At 37.7% G+C, this 21,274-nt stretch overlaps 1 long non-coding RNA gene across 3 annotated transcripts in view; it reads left to right on the forward strand.

The window, feature by feature from the left end:
• LOC135269673 (uncharacterized) overlaps positions 1–17,245 on the forward strand; it is a 49,035-nt gene extending 31,790 nt beyond the window's left edge. Inside the window, exons 2-3 of one of the 3 annotated variants that reach the window (XR_010337919.1) lie at positions 7,595–7,701; positions 8,503–8,652. This is a non-coding gene — a long non-coding RNA (uncharacterized LOC135269673). Of the gene's footprint in view, positions 1–7,594; positions 7,702–8,502; positions 8,653–16,326 lie in introns of those variants that run through there. The other 2 variants (XR_010337921.1, XR_010337920.1) reach the window with 2 other exon arrangements.
• Positions 17,246–21,274: the final 4,029 nt, after the last annotated feature.

Here is a 21,274-nt window from a genome sequence, read left to right on the forward strand (position 1 = left end):
ACCAAATACTAAGGGCAGAGGGGATAGTATAAAACACATATGTGAGCTTTTAGTCTGACCAAGTTCATAACACATGTCGTGTGTATAACCTATAAACTGAAGTTATGCTACTCTGAGTTGGTTTTGGAAAAATTACTTATACTTACATGTATCTGCTACAAAGTATTTAATTTTTTAACTCTTTAATTTGAGGGTTTTTCTTTGATTTAGAGGGTATGCTTAATCCACCTTGAATATTTCTAGTGTTCTCCTCACCTTTTTTTTTTCTTTTTTGCAATGCTTTTAAAAAGAAGTTTACATTATATCAACTAAAAACATGTGCTTCAATTTCTTCTGCCTTGGTACTTCTGTCATAGAACATAGTAAATTCTTGGTGCCAATAAACATTTTCCTTTTAGGGAAAGGGACTAGATTTATGGTACAGAATCCCATTAACCTATATTGAGATGAAGTATCTGGGAAATGCTTCTTATGTAGTGTATCTGTTCACTGGAAGAATTTCTTTGTTTTATGTGTTGAATTACAATTTAGTTCATAATAAAATGATATTTTTTCAGACATCAGTTTTCCAGAATCCATTTTTTTTTCTTTTTGCTAACGTAAACTAAGTAGCATGTAGTTGACTGATTATTAACCAACAATTTTCAGATGTTGCTTCTTTTCTCTCCTAAATGAATCCCTATCTAAACCAGAAATGGGCAACAATTTTACTATTGAAACCCAGAAAACCATACAGGAAGTATCAAATAAGAACACCCCCCCTCTGAAAAATCAAGACAATAAAAGAAGAAAACTAGAAACTAGTTTATCAATGGATTTTTATGTAAATAACACAGAAATGTACAAAAAATAGCAAGCATCCATATTTTCACTTCCCAGTATGAAATATTTATCTTGACATATTCTTATGCTTAAAAAAAAAAAAATACTAGGCTGGGTGAAGTAGCTTACTCCTGCAATCCCAGTGCTTTGGAAGGCTGAAGGAGGAGGACTGCTTGAAGGCCAGGGGTTCTAGACCAGTCTGGGCAACATAGCAAGACCCCTATCTCTACAAAATAATATATTATTTGTATAGAAATATGTGCTTATTATAACAAATTCAAAAAACAAAAAAATTCACTCTGAATCCTACTGCTCAGAAAAAATTCACTGTTATCATGAGAGGGACATCATTTTAGAGTCCATCTTTTTAATGCATATACACTATTTGACTCCTCCAAACCTCAAGTTGCAATTTGGTCCCTGGTGTTGGAGGTGGTGCTTAATGGGAGGCGTTTGGGTTTTGGGGGCACATTCCTCATAAATAGATTAATGCCCTTCCTGGGAGGGAATGAGAGAGTTCTTGCTCTACTCGTTCCTACAAGAGCTGGTTGTTTAAAAGAGCCTCATTCCTCCCACCTTGCTCTCTTGCTTCCTCCCTCACCATATAATCTCTGCAACATTACAATGGTTCCCCTTCATCTTTCACCATGAGTGGAAGTAGCCTGAGGCCTTTAATAGAAGCAGATGCTGGTGCCATGCTTCTTGTACAGTTTATAGAGCCCTGAGCTAAATAAACCTCTTTTCTTTAGAAATTACCCAGTGTCCAAGTGGACATTGCAGTGAGCCAAGATCACGCCACTGCACTCCAGCCTGGTGACAGAGTGAGACTCTCTCTGTCTCAAAAAAAAAAAAAAAAAAAATTACAGAAGATACTTTAATGCAAAAAGTATAATTTTACTTTAATAGAAAAAGAAGCTGGGAGAATTGTTGAACTCTAAATAAATATTCCCTTAGAATAGACAAGATTGGCTGGGCACAGTGGCTCATGCCTGTAATCCCAGAACTTTGGGAGGCCAAGGAGGGTGGATCATGAGGTCGAGAGATTGAGACCAGCCTGGCTAACATGGTGAAATGCCATCTCTACTAAAAATACAAAAAATTGGCTGGGTGTGGTGGCACGAGCCTGTAGTCCCAGCTACTTGGAAAGCTGAGGCAGGAGAATCACTTGAACCCGGGAGACGGAGGTTGCAGTGAGCAGAGATTGCGCCACCGCACTACAGCCTGGGTGACAGAGTGAGACTCCGTCTCAAAAAAAAAAAAAAAAAGTATAAAACAATAATAATTCTTCAGCTACACATTTCAATCTTAGCATTCTCAAACTTCCTCCCACTGCTTCCCAAATTTTGTTACTATTTTTATATTGTCTAAAAATGTAACTTTTATGTTTTTTCTGTAACCATAATTCTCTTAGTTTGATTAGTTCAGTATTTAGCTCAATATATAAATGGATTTAATGCCGATCAGTTTTTTAAAACTTGGATGATTTTATTTCTGTGCTGTTTATTTTGATTCATATTTTAATATTTCTCCCCAAGAGATGCTTATGAATGTTTTATTTCCCAAATGCTGTCATGTTTGAGAAAGTCTGCCTACTGTTTTGCTATAGTCAAATGGCACTCTGGCTGGGTACGATGTTCTTGGATCTTAACTTTGCTTCAGAACATTGTGAGCATTACTTTTTTTGTCTTTGGCATTTACTGTTGTTATGAGGAAGTCTAACTTTTTCCCAGTGTACATGATTTTCTTTTCTGGCTTATTACTTGAAGAATTATTTCTCTATCTTTGAATTTTAATAATGTAACTTGGCTATGCTCAATGTAGAGTGTTTTGTATCAAACTTTTCTGGAAAATACAGGAAAAAACAGCTGCATGTTCAGGCATTATTATTTATTTATTTATTTTGAAATGGAGCCTTGCCCTGTCTCCAGGGTGGAATGCAGTGGTGCCATCTCGGCTCACTGCAACCTCTGCCTCCCAGGTTCAAGCGATTCTCCTGCCTCAGCCTCCCAAGTAGCTGGGACTACAGGTGTGCACCACCACGCCCAGCTAATTTTTGTATTTTTAGTAGAGATAAGGTTTCACCATGTTGGCCAGGCTGGTCTCCATCTCTTGACCTCATGATCCACCCACCTCGGCCTCCCAAAGTGCTGTGATTACAGGCGTGAGCCAACGTGCCCAGTCTTAGGTGTTATTTTTTAACTCTTCATCTCAGGAAAGATCTCTTGCACTATGAATTTGCCTTTATTTCTGTTTTGTTGGGTTTGTTACCTCGAGGGCACCAATTATCTTTGTTTTAGATTGTATTTTTCTCTCTACCATATCTATTACATCATTTCAAAATGCTTTGATCTCTTTTTTTTTTTTTTTGAGACGGAGTTTCGCTCTTGATACCCAGGCTGGAGCGCAATGGCGCGATCTCGGCTCACCGCAATCTCCGCCTCCTGGGTTCAGGCAATTCTCCTGCCTCAGCCTCCTGAGTAGCTGGGATTACAGGCACGCGCCACCGTGCCCAGCTAATTTTTTGTATTAGTAGAGACGGGGTTTCACCATGTTGACCAGGATGGTCTCGATCTCTTGACCTCGTGATCCACCCGCCTCGGCCTCCCAAAGTGCTGGGATTACAGGCTTGAGCCACCGCGCCCGGCCTGATCTCTTTTTAAATGTTATTCACCATGATTAGTTCAAGTCTTTCTTCTATGTCAGTAATTTTATTTACAGCAATAGCCACTGTGTTTCTTATTGTTTCTAAAATATTAATTACCTTTATATGAGATTGTTTGGGACCCCCATTGCTTTCTCAAGTATGCAATCACTTTTTATATCTTGGTAGGTTGTTGTTATCATTGGGCCGTTGAGTCTTTGCTTTAGCTCAATCAAATACTTATTAAGTTATTCTATAGCGTGAAGCAATTTCCTTTGGGTACTTGATGTTTTATTATTATTTAGTTCTTTATCCTTCCTTCTCTTTCTTCCTTATCATATAAAATTTATATAATTGCCTGCCATACCATTTCTTTTTTTTTTTTTATGTTTGTGTGGTTCTGTCTAGACATTCTATTTTCTCTGATGTATGGAAGATTATTTCTTGATTTTTTAAAACATTATGACAATGTTGTTTGCTCCTCAGAGCTACAGGTCGATGCCTGAGTACCCTCGTGTTCTACCCACTCTTTTATAAACCAAGAGAATAGCAACAGAAGGAGAAAGCCCAGCTGGGTTATTTCCGGTGTTTGTTAAAGAATTGAGCCCTGCCATTTTCTGGAACTTTGTTAATGGTCCTGTGGCATGAGGGATACTTTCCTTTCTTGTGGAAATTTAGCCTTGGCTTCTTAGACTGTACAGCTGTGGAGCTTTGTTTTCTGTAGAGTCAGTCCCTATTTCATTCTCTTTTCCCCACCTGCATCTTCTCCTCCAGTTCCTCATTTGGAAAGGAATTCAATTAATTTCTTTCAAGGTTTGAATTCATCAATTCAGAAGTACAACTTCTGGCAGTTTGGGCAGGAGTAAAAAACAAGGCTGTGCACCCTCTCTGTTTCATTTCACCATCTTCAGTATCTTATCTTATTTGCCAGTTTTTGGAGTTCATGCATTAAGCAACCCCCCTTTTCTTGTTTTGTGGCTGCTAGTGGCTTCCCTGTTAGCTTTTAGGTTTTATAATTTTTAAAAATTCCCCTCTCTTCCATTTTGTTAGATACTGCAAAGGGAAATACTGTGACTGAGTTTTAATCTGTAATCTTAAAGTGAAGGCAGGATATGCCAAAAATTATATTCAAGAAATACAACAGATAATTTAGTTGTAAATTCCGTATCATAACCAGTTAAAAGGAAGAAAGTTGGAAGGAGAAATATGATGAGAATTTGAGAGACTATAATTAAAAAAAAAAAAAAAGAGAATAAAAGAATAACAGAAAAGGGAGTGAAATAATTTAAAAAGAGGAAAATTCAGTTCGTTCTGATGATGCTTTGGTGGATAATATTATCTTTTTAGATGGAGGGCATTGGTGTTGGTAATGCATTATCACTGTGCTTTGAAAATCTGGTAGGCTTTTCAAGTTTTGAAAAACAATTCTTCCTGTTCTGGGAAATAGTTTGGTTGTTTTTATTCTAAAACTTTAAAGTTTATGTTTGAAATAAAGTCTTATTTTTCTATGTAACCTTGAAATCTTAACAGATGTTTGAAGCAATGACTTGGATTTTAAAATTTATTTTGTAATGTGAGATTTGTTGACCAATGTGCCAACTATTCTGAAAGTTCCTGCTCTCCTGCATCATAGACTATAGCATTAGAGAGTACTAGAAAGCAGTGAACAGCTAAACTTTGGGAGGGAGGAAATGGTTAGGGTGGTAATAGAATTAGAATCAAGGAGAGAAGTGGGACCAGATACTGGGTGCAGGCAAAAGGTGGGGTTGGGGACCCCAACCTTTTGGTTGAAAATATTTACTAAGGGATTTTATTGAAACTACACAAAGAAGAAAGTCAAGTGTCTAGGTAAAGCTCAGCAACCAGTAGAGCCATAGAGAACAGGAAAAATGTGGATTGAAAATCTGTGCCTATTAAGAAGGTGTGAAACCTAAGATGGCTTGTTCTCTGTCACCTTTATTCTATTTTAACTATGGGAAGTATCAATTGTGAGACAGAAAAACTGCCATAATAAGATACAATATTTCTGGCTGTGTGGAGAGAGACAGAGAAACAGAAAGAGAGAGAAAGAGAATGCACATCTTACTCCTTTGATATCATCAAACTGTCTAATTGACATATTTTCCTCCTTTGACATGTTAGGTATTTCTCAAGATTACATTTGTTTTGAATCAGCATTTACAAATATTTGATTTTTAAATTTTTTTGTGAAATTTAGTGTTTGAAATTGAATTTAAAACTATATTGAGGTAAAACTTACAAACAATAAACCAAGAAACTTTACTCATTTAAAAGATGCTATTTAACGAGTTTTGACAAACATGTATACCTGTGAGACCAACACAATCAAGATACCATATGTTGCCATCAAGACATGGAATATTTCTACCTGCTTTGTAACTTATTTCTTTTTCTATATCCTTCTCAGTGTATTTTTAACTACTCCTAATATTGTAGTAATGAGATATGACAGGGATTTGAATAAAATGGAAAAATATGCTTGTCATTTTAAACATATTAATCAGTTGTTTTCATGTTTGTGCCTGATAACTCTAATATCTGAATTAGTTTTGTCTTTTTCCCTCTGTTTTTTCACACATTAGTCTGATCTTACGGTTTGTTTTTTAAGTTTTCATTGAGTGCCAGACATTATATATGAAAAACTTTAAGTGACAAGTTGAGGCTCTCAATAAGGTTTCCTTCCTCTAGTGAGGGTTTAGAACAGAAAGTGATCAACTTAATCTGTTCTGGCACCATTCTGATTTGAAGCAACATTTTGATCTTACTAAGGGCTAGTCTATTTCTAGTTTACCTTTATTCCTAAGGTGAAGCCCTTCAGAGGTCTTATCTGAAAGCCTGGGTTTATTGGTTTATCTAGGTTCTTCCTTCCTGGTGAGCTCTAAAGTTCTATTATTTGTCTCTCCATTCTATTGAGATGCTGAAAGTCCTATTTATCTTCTCAATTTCTCTACCAATGCTTATAAAATGACAAATGCCTTGGATGAAAAGTACCACTGATTGTCTCCTTCACCTCAGTATTCTTCTCTTCTTTTCAAAATCTTAGCTCTTCAAGTCCTGGCTGCCTTGGTAGCTCTCTGATTACTTCAAACCCACACACACACAGAGACACGCACGCACACATGCACACATACTCACGTGCACACACACACGCACGCTTTTGAGCTGTTTTCTTATTTTGTATTTTAATATGGGTGTCATCTTTCATTCCTCCCTCATTGCCTGATATAAGTGATCACCAAATTCTATTTTGCCTTCTAAATATTTCTCTAATTTTTCCCCTCCCCTCTATCTCTACTACTAAGTTACTATTTCTGTTTGGAACTCAAAATTTACTTTCTTTGAGAAATAATGTCCAAAACAATTGGTAAATTCTCATGCAAGCCTACAAAAGTCATTATCTATTTGAAATGCTGTCACAGCATGAGCTATAAACTCTCCCAACTCCAAGTTCTGAGGCTCTTGATCTCTGAGTCTCTTATCTTTTCTAAGTCTAGAACCCTAAGATTTAGCCCAAACATAAATACCATGAGCCAGTTAGATGAATGAATAAGGGGAAAGAAAGGGATAGAAAGTTAATGTAGGCACCAGTAATATGAGGGAAAAGCTGGCTGAGGAAAAGCAAAACAAAGCATAAGTACTCTAGCCTTCAGAAAGTGTTCTAGGCTACGGTTGTCAGATAAAATATATGCAACATTTGGGACATACTTACAATAAAAATTATTTACATGAAATGCAAATTTAACTGGGCATTCTTTATTCTGTTTGCTAGATCTGTCAATCCTATGCTAAGCTGAAAAAGTAGGATTAAGAAACTAAAGTGTGGGATGTGTAGAGAGTATATAGATAAGAATATATATAGAGAGATAAGAATATAGATATAGATAGTTGGCAAGGGAGTTTTTTTTAATGCAGAAGCTTTATAGACTAATATGGTGCACAGATATGACCAAAACTGAGTCTTCAGTTGCCATATTGTAATTTTGAATGTATGGGGGCATCTTGGCATTCCTAAGAAATAATGCTGCAGGTGACATCAGCAAAATGGTAGAATGAGAGTAGTCAACCTTCATCCCTCCCACAGAAACATTAATTTTGTCAACCACCCACAAGTGAGAGTATCTTTGTGGGAGCTCAGGAGTCCAGCAAAGAGATCCTAGCACTTTGTTTAGAGCAAAATAAGTAAATAACTAAATCCAAGAAGAGATGCATCAAAGAAGGTAAGAACAGTTTTACTTTACCTGTGTCACTCCTCCCCCAGTGTGGCACAGCTCAGTGCTAAGAGAGACTACTTTAGCCCTATTTCTTCCATAGGGGAAAGTCAGAACAGTGAGCGCCCAACTTCCTCAGCTGTGCAGGATGCTGCAGAAGAGATCCACTTCTCCCTTGCCTAGTTCAGAACACTGAGGGAGTCAGTAAGACTGAATAATCTGGCGGTAGCTAGGAGCAGGGAAAAGGGGCAGAGCTCACAGCAACCTGGGTATGGAATTCAGCAAAGAGCCACAGTTTCTATTAACTACCTCCCAAATTCCATCAGGAGGGCCAGCCACAAAGCATATAGAATGCATAATCTGCATACCTCCTGACTAGCCCATGTGTGCCTCCAACCTTCTGCATGCCCTCATAGCTGGTACCCTGAATGCACCCACATGGATAGCATGCACAAGCTTCTGCAGATTGTGCATGAACACATGAAGACAACTGACTTGATTCAGGATTGGGCAGAGGTGATTAATCTTGAATTTTTCAAGGCACTTCCTAGGGAAGATGAACAGGAGACTCACAGTGCACCTGGCCTGAGTTTTGCAAAATCAAGAGAAGGAATATGCTGTAATTTGAACAATGGTGTCCCCTTGAAAATTTATGTTGAAACTGAATCCTCGATGCAATAGTACTAGGAAGTTTGGCCTTTGGGAGATGATTAAGTCATGGGGACTCTTCACACTTTAATGGGATGAGCACTCATAAAAGGGGTCAAGGTTTATAGGAGTTCTCTTTTGTCCTTCCATTCCTTCTGCCAGATGAGACTTCTCCTACGGAGAATGGAGCAAGACAATGTCATCTTGAAGCAGAGAGCAGCTCTTATCAGGTATCAATCCTGCTGGAGCCTTGATCTTGGACCTCCCAGCTCCAGAATAATGAGAAATAAATTTCTATTGCTCATAAATTACCCAGCCTAAGGTATTTTGTTATAGCAACACAGAATAAGATAACATATTAATATAATCTTGAGACTTTTCTACCCTACTCAAAAGGGAACAAGGGAAGTGGAGCAGAGGTATCTATAGAAAAGTTCTGAGAGACCACCAGAATCCCTATTTAAGTTGACTAGTGAAAGTCTTTCTCTTTTGAAGTTAGTCAGTGAAGACTGGAAGAGGTAACTACTTTTTCAAATGTGAAGACAGTAGTGAAAGACTTCAAAGAATGCAAAAAATCAAGGAAACGTGACTTCACTAAAGGAACACAATAACAATTCAGTAACCATTTCAAAGAAATGGAGATCTATAAATTGCCTGATGAAGGATTCAAAATAATTGTTTTAAGGAAGCCCAGCAAACCATAAGAAAAAACAGACAACTCAATGAACTCAGAGAAAAGACAAAAACAAAATTAGAATTTAAATAATGTGATAGAAATTATAAAAGAGATGCAAGCAGAAATTCTGGAACTGAAGAATGTAATTAAATAAAAAATTCAATAGAGAGCTTCAGCAGCAGACTTAAGCAGAAGAAAAAAGTCTGTGAGCACAAAGACAAATTAGATAAAATTATCCAGTTAAATAAGAAAAAAACAATAAAGAGTGAAGCTTATTAGATTTATGGGACATCATCAAGTAAATGAACTAATATATACATTGTGGAAATCTCAGAAAAAGAGGAGAGATAGAAAGGGGACAAAAGCTTACTTAAATAAATCATGGTTGAAAACTCCCCAAATCTTGAGAGAGAGATGAACATCTTGGTTCATGAAGCTCAAAAGTCCCCAAACAGGAAAACCCAAGGAAGATTATAATAAGACACATCACATTATAATAAATTTATCAAAAGTGAAAGCTAAAATTTTAAAGGCAGCAAGAAAAAAGCAGGTTGCAGTATTCAAGGGAACCGCCCCATAAGGCTATGAGTAGATATCTCAGCAGAAAGCCTGCAGGCCAGGAGAGAGTAAGATAAAATATTCAAAATGCTAAAGGAGAAGAAAAAACCCTGACAATCAAGAATACTATACTGGCAAACCTGTCTTTCAGAACTGAAGGAGAGATAGACTTTCCCAAGCAAACAAAAGCTGGGCTTCCTCAGCTTTGCTACTATGGCTGTCTCACAAGAAATGCTAAAAGGAGTTCTTTAAGCTTAAAGGAAAGAATGCTAATAAGTAACACAAAAACATAAAAGGGTTCATATGTTTGCTCACTGGTAAGTCTATAGTCAAATTTGGGATGCTGTAAAATTGCAATGGTAGTATATAAATCACTTTTCTAGTAAAAAAGTTAAAAGACAAAGTATTAAAAATGCAGTTGCCCTATTGTCCAAAGAAATTTCTCTATAAAGAGGAAGTGCATCCTTATATTAAAACAAAACAAAAGCTTAGACAGCAGTTCAGAAATACAGTCTGATAGAATAGAAAGTCATAGACAGGGAAGCCTGGTTCTGTCTTTTTCCCCTACTAGATACTCTTTTCCTATATTGGATGAGTCTTTAACTTTTCTGATCTGTTTTCCCATCCATAAAAGAAAGGAAAAGATACAGAAGATGGGTGCATTCTGGGGTCACCTGAGGATCTTGTTAAAATGCAGACTCTGACTCAGAAGGTCTGGGGTGGGTCCCAGATCTACATTGCAATAAACTCCCAGGTGATGCTGGTCCATACTTAGGTTAATACTACTACATATTAATCCCATTCCTAAAGGAGATCATACACAAATCACGGTATCAATACTCCTGGTTGATAAAAATTCTGGACAAAGAAAGGTTATATTCAGTCAATAAAGGCAATATTAAAAAAAAAAAATGCAGTTGACCTTTGGATAATGCAGAGGTTAGTGCACTAATTCTTCCCCCATGTCATCAAAAATTTGCATATAATTTTTGACTCCTCCAACACTTAACTACTAATAGCCTACTGTTGACTGAAAGCTTTACTGATAACACAAACAATTGATTAACACATATTTTATATTTTATATGTATTATATACTGCATTCTTACAATAAAGTAAGCTAGAAAAAAGAAAATGTTAAAAAGAAAATCCTAAGAAAGAGAAAATATATTTACCATTCATTAAGTAAAAGTGTATCAGCATAAATGTCTTCATTCTTCTTGTCTTCATGTTAAGTAGGCTAAGGAGGAGAAGGAAGAAGGGAGGTTGGTCTTGGTGTCTTAGAGGTTGCAGAGGAGAAGGAGGTGGAGGAGCAGGTACACGTGGTGTTGCTTTTATTGAAAAAAATCCTCATTTAAGTGGACCTATGCAGTTCAAATTTGTGTTGTTCAAAGAGAAATTTTAACTATATAGCTATAATAGATTGTTAATAGATACACAATGTAAAAAGATGGAAATTTTGACATCACTAACATAAAATATGGGGATGGAGAAGTAAAAGTGTAGAGCTTTTGAATGCATTTGAAGTTAAATTATCAGCTTAAAATAGACTGTTATAACTATAAGATGTTTTAGGTAGGCTTCATGGTAACCCCCCCCACCACACACACACACACACACACACACACACACACACACACACACACGTTCTAATATATACACAAAAGACAGAGAAAAAGGAATTTAAGCATATGACTACAAAGTATAATCAAAACAAACAGGAAGAAACCAAGAGAAGAAGAAATAATTGAAGAAAAACAAATAAATAATTAAATAAATGGCATTAGTAAGTCTTGTCTATCAATAATTATTTTAAATGTAAACAGATTAAATTCTCTAATCAAAAGAAGATTTTTAAAAAAAATCCAAGAATATGCTACCTACAAGAAACTCACTCTAGCTTTAAGAATACACATAGCCTGAAAATGAAGGAATGAAAAAAGATATTTCATGCAAAAGAGCAGAGATGACTGTATTTATATCAGTCAAAGTAGACTTAAATCATAACTGTCACAAGAGACAAAGAAGGTTATTATTTAATATATAATGATCAAAGGGTCAACTTATCAAGAGACTGTAATAATTGTAAATATGTATGCACCCAACATCAGAGCATGTAAGTATATAAAGCAAATATTAACAGAACTGAAAGGTGATATAGATAGCAATGCAATAATATTAAGGGACTTCAGTACTCCATTTTCAATAATGGATAGATCATCCAGACAGAAAATCGGCAAGGAAAGAGTAAACTTAAATAACACCATGGACTAAATGGATGTATACAGAACATTCTATTTAACAGCAGTGGAACATAACAGACATATACAGAACATTCTATTCAACATTCTTCTCAAGAATACATGGGACATTCTCTAAGAGTCTCAAAGAGAATACTGGGTCATAAAACAAGTCTTAACAAATTTCAGAAGACAGAAATCATATCAATTATCTTTTCTGAACACAATGATATGAAACTAGAAATAAATAACAGAAGGAAAATTGTAAAATTCACAAATATGTGGAATTTGAGCAACACTCTTCTGAAAAACCAATGAGTCAAAAAAGAAATTAAAAGAAAAAAGTACTGGAGATAAATGAACATGAAAACACAACATAGCAAAACCTATGAGATACAGCAAAAGCAATTTCAAAAGGAATATTTATAGTGATAAACACTATTTTTTTTTTAAAGAAGATCTCAAATAAACAACTTTAGTGTTATACTTCAAGAACTGGAAAAAAGCAAAAGAATGAATGAAGCCAAAATTTAACAGAAGAAAGGTGGTAACAAAGATTAGACCATAAATAAATAAAGTAGACTAGAAAAACAACAAAAAAAGATATATAACGTAAGTTGGTTTTTTGAAAATGTAAAAAAAATGGAAACACCTTTAGCTAAACTAGCAAAGAAAAAAGAGAGAAAAGTTGACTAAGTAAAATTATAAGTGAAAGAGACATTGCAACTGATACCACAGATATACAGAGGATCATAAGAAATTATTAGCAACAATTATACACCAACAAATTGGATAACTTAAAGAAATAGTAAATTTTAAAACATATCACTTATCAAGATTGAATCATTAAGAAACAGAAAATCGGAACAGGCCAATAATGAGAAAGGATATTCAATCAGTAATTTTAAAAATGTCTCCCAACAAAGGAAAGTACAGAACCAGGTGGCTTCACAGATGAATTCTACTAAACATTTAAAGAAGAATTAAAACTAAGCCTTCTCAAGCTCTTCAAAAAATTGAAGAGGAGAAAACACTTCCAAACTCATTTTACAAGGCCAGCATTACTCTGATACCAAAGCCAGAAAAGGATGCTATAAGAAAAGAAAATTACAGGCCAATATTTCTGATGAACATAGATGAAAAAAGTCTCAACAAAATATGAGCAAACCAAATTCAGCAGCATATTAAAAGCACGTATACCATGATCAAGTGAGATTTATTCCTGGAATGCAAGTATGGTCCAACATATAAAAATCAGTCAATGGAATATACCACATAAACAGAATGAAGAATAACAATCATATGATCATCTCAATAAATGCAGTCAAAACTTTGACAAAATTCAAACATCCTTTCATGATAAAAACTCAACAAATTAGGTATAGAAGAAATGTACCTCAGCATAATAAAGGCCACGTATGACAAGTCCACACTAAAACCATATGGATTAAAATCAATATGGATTAAACACTTAAATATAAGACCTGAAACCATGAAACTTCTAGAAGAAAATATAGGACAAAAGCTTCTTGACATTGGTCTGGGCAATAATTTTTTTTGATATGACCCTCAAATGCACCAGCAACAAAAGCAAAAATAAACAAGTGGGATTGCATCAAACTAAAAAACTTCTACACAGCAAAGGAAACAATCAACATAGTGAAGAGACGACCTATGCAATGGTAGAAAATATTTGCAAACCACATATCTGGTAAGGCCTTAATATTAAAAATATATAAGAAACTCAAAACTCAATAGTAAAAACAAAAAACAAAAAACAAACAAAAAAAAACGCCACCTAGATAACTTGATTTTATAAATGGGCAAAAGAACTTAATAGACATTTCTCATCTAAAGAAGACAAGCCAAGAGATACCTATGTGTGTATCAGTGGCTAAATTGATAAAGTATGGTGTGTGTATATAAATAATATATACCCCATACTTATATATATATACACACACATATGTATATACACACACATATATAAAGTGGAATACTATTCAACCTTTAAAAAGAAGGAGATCCTGCCATTTGCTAAAACATGGATGAATCTGTAGGATATTATGCCAAGTGAAATAAGCCAGACACAGAAGGACAAATACTGTATGATCTCACTTATATGTGGAATTTTTAAAAGTTGAACTCAGAAAAGCAGAGGGTAGAATGGTGGTTCCAGGGTGTAAGGACAATGCCTGCATTGTACTCAAGTATAGGCCAAGGTATACATCTGGCACAGCATGCCAGAGTAGGACTGGAGTGCAGACATGTAATCCTGTGCATTATATAATCACAGCTATGTAGCCATAACATGGGAAGGTTCATCACCTGGCTCTGAGTCACCATTGTCTGTGAGGTGCATAAATGCTGCACCGACAGTGTGAGTGAGCTGCTGAATAAAGCCATGTCACCCACCTGTGGTCTCTTGAGTGTTCTTTCAGCTACCTGCCACCCCAGCGACTCTCCTCAGACCTCAGCTTGGACTGGAACCTAACACAGGAGCTCTGGGGGTGGTAGTGGGGAGATGTTGGTCAAAGGGTGCAGGGTTTCAGTTTTGCAGGATGAGTAAGTTCTGGAGATGTAATGTGCAGCATGGTGACTATAGTTAATGGTGTATTATATACTTGAAATTTTCTAAGAGAGTAGATCTTAAGTGTTCTCACTGAAAAATGAAAAGGTAACTACATGAGCTGATAGACAAATTCATTAACTTGATTGTGGTAATTATTCCACAATATATACATATATCAAAACATCATGATAAACACTTTAAATATATACATTTCTTTTTGCCAATTATGCCTCAATAAAGCTGAGGGGAAAAAGTGATAAGCTGCCATCTATTAAATTTTCTCCCAAGTAATCCGTTACATGTTTGTGCTAGGAAAATATATCACTGTGAGTTCAAAAATTATGTAAGTGAATTGAACTCTGCTAGCATAATCTGATGAGTAAAATCCATTTTACTGTATGAAGAAATGTTTGTGAAGACTAGTGAATGAATAACTTGGACTAGGTTTTCCCTAGCAAAAGAAACTATCACCTGAATTGTTCTCTTAATGTTGTCCATGTCTGTTTTTGTAACAGAGAGCTGGTCAAACCGCTGAGTGATGTCTGAACGTGTTATCACTCATCACAGCATTATGGATAGTGGAATTAACACAGGAACTCAGAGGGGAAGTGATCAGACCTTAGAGTGAGAACAAAGCAATGTCTTAAAAGATGTTTCTGCCACTGTCAGGGGCTGTAGAATCTTTTAGAGGCTCAGGCCTTAATTTACGAGTGAGTGCAAATCAGATACTGTTTTTAAGTGTCCTTTTAAGAAAACTTGCCAGAAATGTCTTCATAAAACAGAGAATCCTTTTGTAACGCAAACCACTCCAAATTTGGGAGAAGGCAATGACAGAGAATTTCAACATTCTGCCAAAATCAAATTATTATCTGAATAACTTGGCCCTTTAGTGAGAAGACTAACTCAGTTAAACAAAAAAAGAAATCTGTAGCCCTAAGTAGAAACATTTACTAGATGTCAGCTGGTCTTGCACCAGCAGCGAATTTCTAGCCTGGGCTAACTTTGTCATCACTTTTAGGGAGGATCACTGAAGATCCCTGAGGATCCTGGAAATTGATCATCAGCAAACTGATGGCTTCTAAAAGTGAAAAGAGTTGAGAGCAGTGATCTTCAAACGATTGCTGCACATTACAATCACTTGTAAAATCTTTTAAAACATGATATCCAGAGACTTTTAAGGGCCATACCAATTAAAACAGAATATCTGAGGCTAGGACTCCAGGCAGCAAATTTGAAAATCCCTCAGGTGAATCCAATGTGCAGCCAAGATTGAGAACCAGCAGCTTTAAGCAGAGCAGGAATTCTCATCCTAGCTACACATTAGCATCGCCTGGAGAAAATTCAAAGAAATACTGATGATCAGGCTTCACTAAGAACAATGCAGGTAGAGTGTGCACATGATAGGGCCCAGGAGGTGTTCAACTGATGCCTTAGTGAGTATAGGCAGTAGTTCTCAAAATGTGGTTCCAGAACCAGCAGCATCAGCATCACCTGGGACCTTGTTGGCAAAGCAAATTCTCAGACCCTGATCCTACACCTACGGAACCAGAATCTCCAGGAATGGGGCCCCAGTTTCTGCATTTTAACAAGCCTTCTAGGAGATTCTGATACAAGCTGAAGTTACATAACCACTAGGATAGTGAATAAGAACATGTTCCTGCAACTAGACTGCCTGGGTTCAAATCTTGCCTCTGTTACTTGCAGAGTAACATGGGCAACTAAACTTTTCTGTGCCTCAATGTCTCTTTCTGCCAAATGGGAATAATAATGGTTGTCCCCACAGAAGGTTGTTAAAAGAGGCAAATCAGTGACATGTGAACAGGGCCTGGTATATGGGAAACATTACATAGTGTTTGTTAAATAAGCATGTTAATGTGCTGTTGTTCTAAAGAGATGTGAGTCTTGGATGATATTCAGTAGGTGTTATTTTTTTACCGTAGCAGACCCTTGAAGAAGGATAGTTCTTGTGATCTCCTGACTGGTACCCTAAAGTTCTGTTAAGCCAATGGACCAGCAACCTTCACAGGCAGGATTTTCAACTAGAAAGACTATCTTCTCTGCAGGCAAATTTCTGCAAGAATATTATTTTACGGGGAAAAATATGAACAACTGTAGGTAATTTCACAGACTGTAGGGCTTGTCTCCTATTTGTAAGTGATTTCTTACATATTTACTCCTGATGGAAATGTGGAGGTGGCTAAGTCAGGTCATAGGAAAAAGCAGGTCAGCTGTGTTTCAGTGGCTTTCAGAGAAGATGGAGGGAAATGGTCTCTTTTCAGCAGCAGCTGAATCTGTGTTAGCAGACAGAGCCTTGTTTCATGAAAGTGCATTCCCAGGAATTCCGTTGAAGAATGTAAGAGACCAGCCGGAATGAAACTGGATGCTTTAGGGTCCTGAGGGAAATGTAAATTCAGCAGCTTGTTCTCAAGTTATGGTTCCAGAACCAGCAGCATTGATTCTTCTAAAGAATTGAGAGTGCATTTTGGCTGTGATATCTTTGTACTCTTAAGAAATCCTGCTCAAGGAGATGAAACTTGACTAAGAGCATTCAGTTGCCTTCCAGAAGGCTCCCTTGAGGACCAGGACTCTTTCTGGATGCACCCAAATAATCTGTTTTTCATGATGGCAGGCCCTCACCTGACAAACTGGACTTTCCCCAGAGCTCATTTGTAATATTTTTCCTGAATCTTAGTTGTGTTTCCCTATTAGCAATGTTATGTATTTCTATATCACAAATACTAAGTGCTGCCTGTAGAACCTAACCTCCATTTATACTATGGAACACGCAGCCCATCACGTATCCTTGCCCTGGTCTTCAGCCTCTGAATATTTTAATAAAAATTACTCTTTCCTCCTTAAGAAGAAGGACCATGTTCTTTAAAAGCTTAGCACAGTTCTTAATAATTGGTTGCTTTTCTTGATGTTTCTCTGTTTACTTTGGCTGCCCAGAAGCTCAGACTTAAATAATTTAAGAGTCTACTTACCTTGTAGCGGATACATTAATTATTCCTTTTATGTGGTTTCCGTTGTCTTTATTTATTATCTCTATTTAAACCTTTAAAAGAGTATAGGATATCAATTTATGAAAAGAAAAATTTTTTTTAGTTCAATTGAAATCCTGTTTTGTACCAAACTATATTTAATGCCCCTATATGGGTTCTAAAACTCTGCATGATTTAAAGCAGGGGTTCTTATTCTGGTATGTGTGTGTGTGTGTGTGTGTGTGTATGTGTGTGTACATACCTCAAAGGAGTCTATAATTTATATAGAATACATAATTTATCTGTATGTATACAAATACATATGCACACACACATACATACATATATAATACTTTATAACATATATTTTATATATTAAATATATTTGCAGATACATACACATATATTGTGCGTGTGTGTGTGCGCGCGCGCACGCCTGCACTTTTGGAGAGAGAGCATCTCTAACTTTTATTACTTTATCTGAAGAATTTATGACTCTTCTCTTGCCCCTCAGTGACCCGTTAAAAATTACTGGCTTAAAGGGACCTGGAAGTAAATATTCAGGAATAGGAATGCACACAACTCTGCCCTCAGTTCTTCCTCCCTAGTCAGTAAACATCATTGTCATTCATTTTTGGCCTCTTTTAGGAATTGTTCTTCTGACCAAGCAAGTAGATGAATTGCTATAAATGGAGCCAGTTCAAAGCAAGGCACAACTGGTGGTTTTAGATACCAAAGAAGGCCCACAGTTCAATTATAACCCGGAGGAGGTCAGAGCTCAGCAGGTGAATCTTGCTTCTGAATGAAGCTGGGGCAGAGGGAGCTGACTTGCCTTACTTTTACTGGTTTCCCCCAGGGAAGGCTGGGTAACAGGTAGGGTGCAGCTCCACGAAGATGCCTACTGATTGTGCTGGGCCAGGCTGTGCATAGGAGTTGATGGGGCAGCAGGATGGTGGGCTAGAGGAAGCTGTGGGCACCCGTTACACTCAGGGAGCTGGATGTCAAACCACGGAAATGAAATCTATCAGAGTATCAATGAGTCATAGCAGCAGCATGTTCTGAGTTCATGCACAGTGTTGTTGCCAGGAGACCCAAGACGGTGTTTTCCAAAGAGGCTTAGTTGGAGTGAGTCTCCTGAGCTGGCTAAGGGTGCACCATAAGGTAAGGGGCATGGAGCACATGCGTCATCACCTTCCTCCTCCTCTCCAACCGCAGAAATACAGCAATGATCTGCTTAATAGTAAGACAGGTGGCAGCAGCAAGGGCACACTAAGTCACTATTTCTCTTGTTTCCATGTAAGAGGAACTTGGCAGTTTTTACACTTCTGTCCCCTCATTCCCGCCTCTCCAGAGGAGGAGTGACTTCTGATTGGGGAACTTGGGAGCAATGCTTGAGGATGCAGGCTTAGTCTTCTCTGCCCTCGAACTTTGGGAACAGCCTGCCTCAGAGGCCATGTATTCAGGTCTCTTTGATTCCTTTGTACCGTATTTTTCCCTGAGAGGACTCCTTCATAGGAGACTTGGGGCTGTCCAGGTGCTGCTGTGGATACACTTAATTTTGGGATGTAACACTGGCATACTCATTTGGTCCTCACATCTAAGTCACAGTCTCCAGTAGCTTTACCAGTAATAAAACTGATGTTTTGATCTCCACTTCTTTAACCAGAACTATTGGTTCTGATTATAGATCAGTAAGACAGGATTGCTTTGTATTGGTCCTTTAAAATTCCAACAATTTCTTTTGAAGGAAGGGCTCTCTTAGTTTAAAAAATCTTAAGACAATCTGATCTCAGTCCCTGTGGGTGGTTAGCAATATTTAGGGTCATGGGAGCTGGCTGACATCAGTAGGCAACAGATCTTGGAGAAATGAGGGGACAGAGGTGGAGCAGACAAAGAAGGGGTCACCCTACCCCAGCAGTTACAGAAGTCCCCAAACTTCACCAACCTGATCTTCCAGCTTGAACTGCCTCCCCATGTCCTCTCTCCCCAGCCAGATCTGATTAGAGAGATGCTAACCAGAGAGTGCCTGACCCAATGAACATCTAACTGATATATTGAACAAGTAGAATTTAATCTGGTATAATCACAAAGTCATTTTTTTCTCATCACTGTTCCAGCAAATGCCATCTTGGCCACTTTCTCCTGACTCTTGCCTTTGGGTAAAATCTCACAAAGACATCCTCTTTTTGATTATTCTTAGATAATAATGAAAAAGTCCTCTAGTTACATCTAGCCACACACACACAAAATCTTATATGTAATAAAAATGCCCAGACCCATATAATAGTAACATTTAGAGTAGAAGCTCTGCTCTCCTCTGTGCAGGCTGGCTTTCTCCTAGAAATGTGTATGAAGTGGGGAGGGGAGGCATATTTCTATGGAGCATGTTTACCCCTCTCCTTTAACTTCCTAGGTTGTCTCGATGACCTAGGGCTGAGGCAGGAGAACAAGAAGAGATAGGGAAAGTTCTTGCTTGGTGGTCTGGTGCTGGTCTCCTCTGGCCAAGGGTCCTTAAGAGATTCTTTTGCTGGGTCCCACCAACTACCTCTTCTAGTCTTTTCTGCTGAGGTCACTATACTATTTCCAGAAGGTACTCCTGGGTGGGGTCACCTTTTAAATTACCCAAGTTGACAGTCCTACTATCAGTTCTACATCTTGGAGTCACATACCAGTGGCCTGACATTTAAATCAGAGGAGGCTTCAGCTAACATCCTCTTACAGGTAGTGGCAGAGGGTTGGTGGCCTGGGTGTGGCTGGCTGCTAGAGTGTGGAGCTGGCAGAGGTTTTGCTGGTGAGATGCTGCCAGGGGCTTGGAGGAGGAAGTGGGTGGAAGTGTGGGCCTTGCCCTCTCTCAGCTTGTGATAGCCTTTCTCATTCCTCGCTGTTGACTGCCCACTCTTTTCTCTTGCATCTCTCAGGCCTTGCCTTCTTCTTTGCAGTCACAACATCCACATCATGTTTTCCTTTTTTTTTGTAGGAATTTTGGCTTCTTGGTGGTACCAGCCTGATACTTTTGTTCTAATCCAGCCACATCTTCCCCTTTCACTTGCTAAACTGAGAGTATTTTGGGTGAATTTGAATTGAGCAGAAGTTGCCTTGGCTATCTATGTACCTAGGGATATTGATTGGGAAGTTCATGTGAACTGATATGCAGACATATGAAAGGGTCTGCTGGGCAGAAGGAGCCAGGGCAGGACAGAAGTTACCAAGAGGATGGGAGAAGGGAGGGGCTGCCTTAGGGAAACACAGGGTCTGCCTGCCAGGAGTCCACAGGGTGCAGCAAATGGCCCAATTGTGATAGACAAGAATTACACAGAGGGAGTCAGCCACTGTGAAGTTCTAAAGCATGTAAACATTCCAAGCAAAACAATAAGGATTGTGAATATCGACTCAATAATCCTTCCTGTTCTAGGATTCTGGGAAAACCCATTCTACCAATTCCCTACAAAAAGTTTCCTAATCACTCAGAGAATAGTGTATTCGCCTGAAAAAAACCCAGTTATTCCTTATCAGCAGGCTTGTGCCACCAGCAATGTTAACAATGCTTTCCCCTAAAGATGTGCAGGATTATGAGCCATGGAACAGATGTTTGAGGTTTATGACTACCTCTGCTTAAGCCTGATTTCTTTCAGGTGCCTTCTAATATGCACTGACTGCATTTGCTAGAGGCTCCTGTCTTAACATAGTCTCTTAATTTCCCTTCCTTTTGACTATGTGGTTCCAGGAATGCTTGGATTTTAGTAAAATCCTGGCCTTTGATTAGGGCTGAAACTGTGCCTACTCCTCTAATGTTACATGGCAAATTAAATATCCCCAAACTTCAGCTTTGATGTGTTTGCTTTGATGAACTCTTCTCATTATGGGTTGATAAGGTTAGGCTTTGTGTTTCCACCCAAACCTCATCTTG

Source organism: Aotus nancymaae, unplaced genomic scaffold (genome assembly GCF_030222135.1).
Source record: "Aotus nancymaae isolate 86718 unplaced genomic scaffold, 86718_ANA_hifiasm-v0.15.2.pri h1tg000057l, whole genome shotgun sequence".
Lineage (NCBI taxonomy): Eukaryota > Metazoa > Chordata > Mammalia > Primates > Aotidae > Aotus > Aotus nancymaae.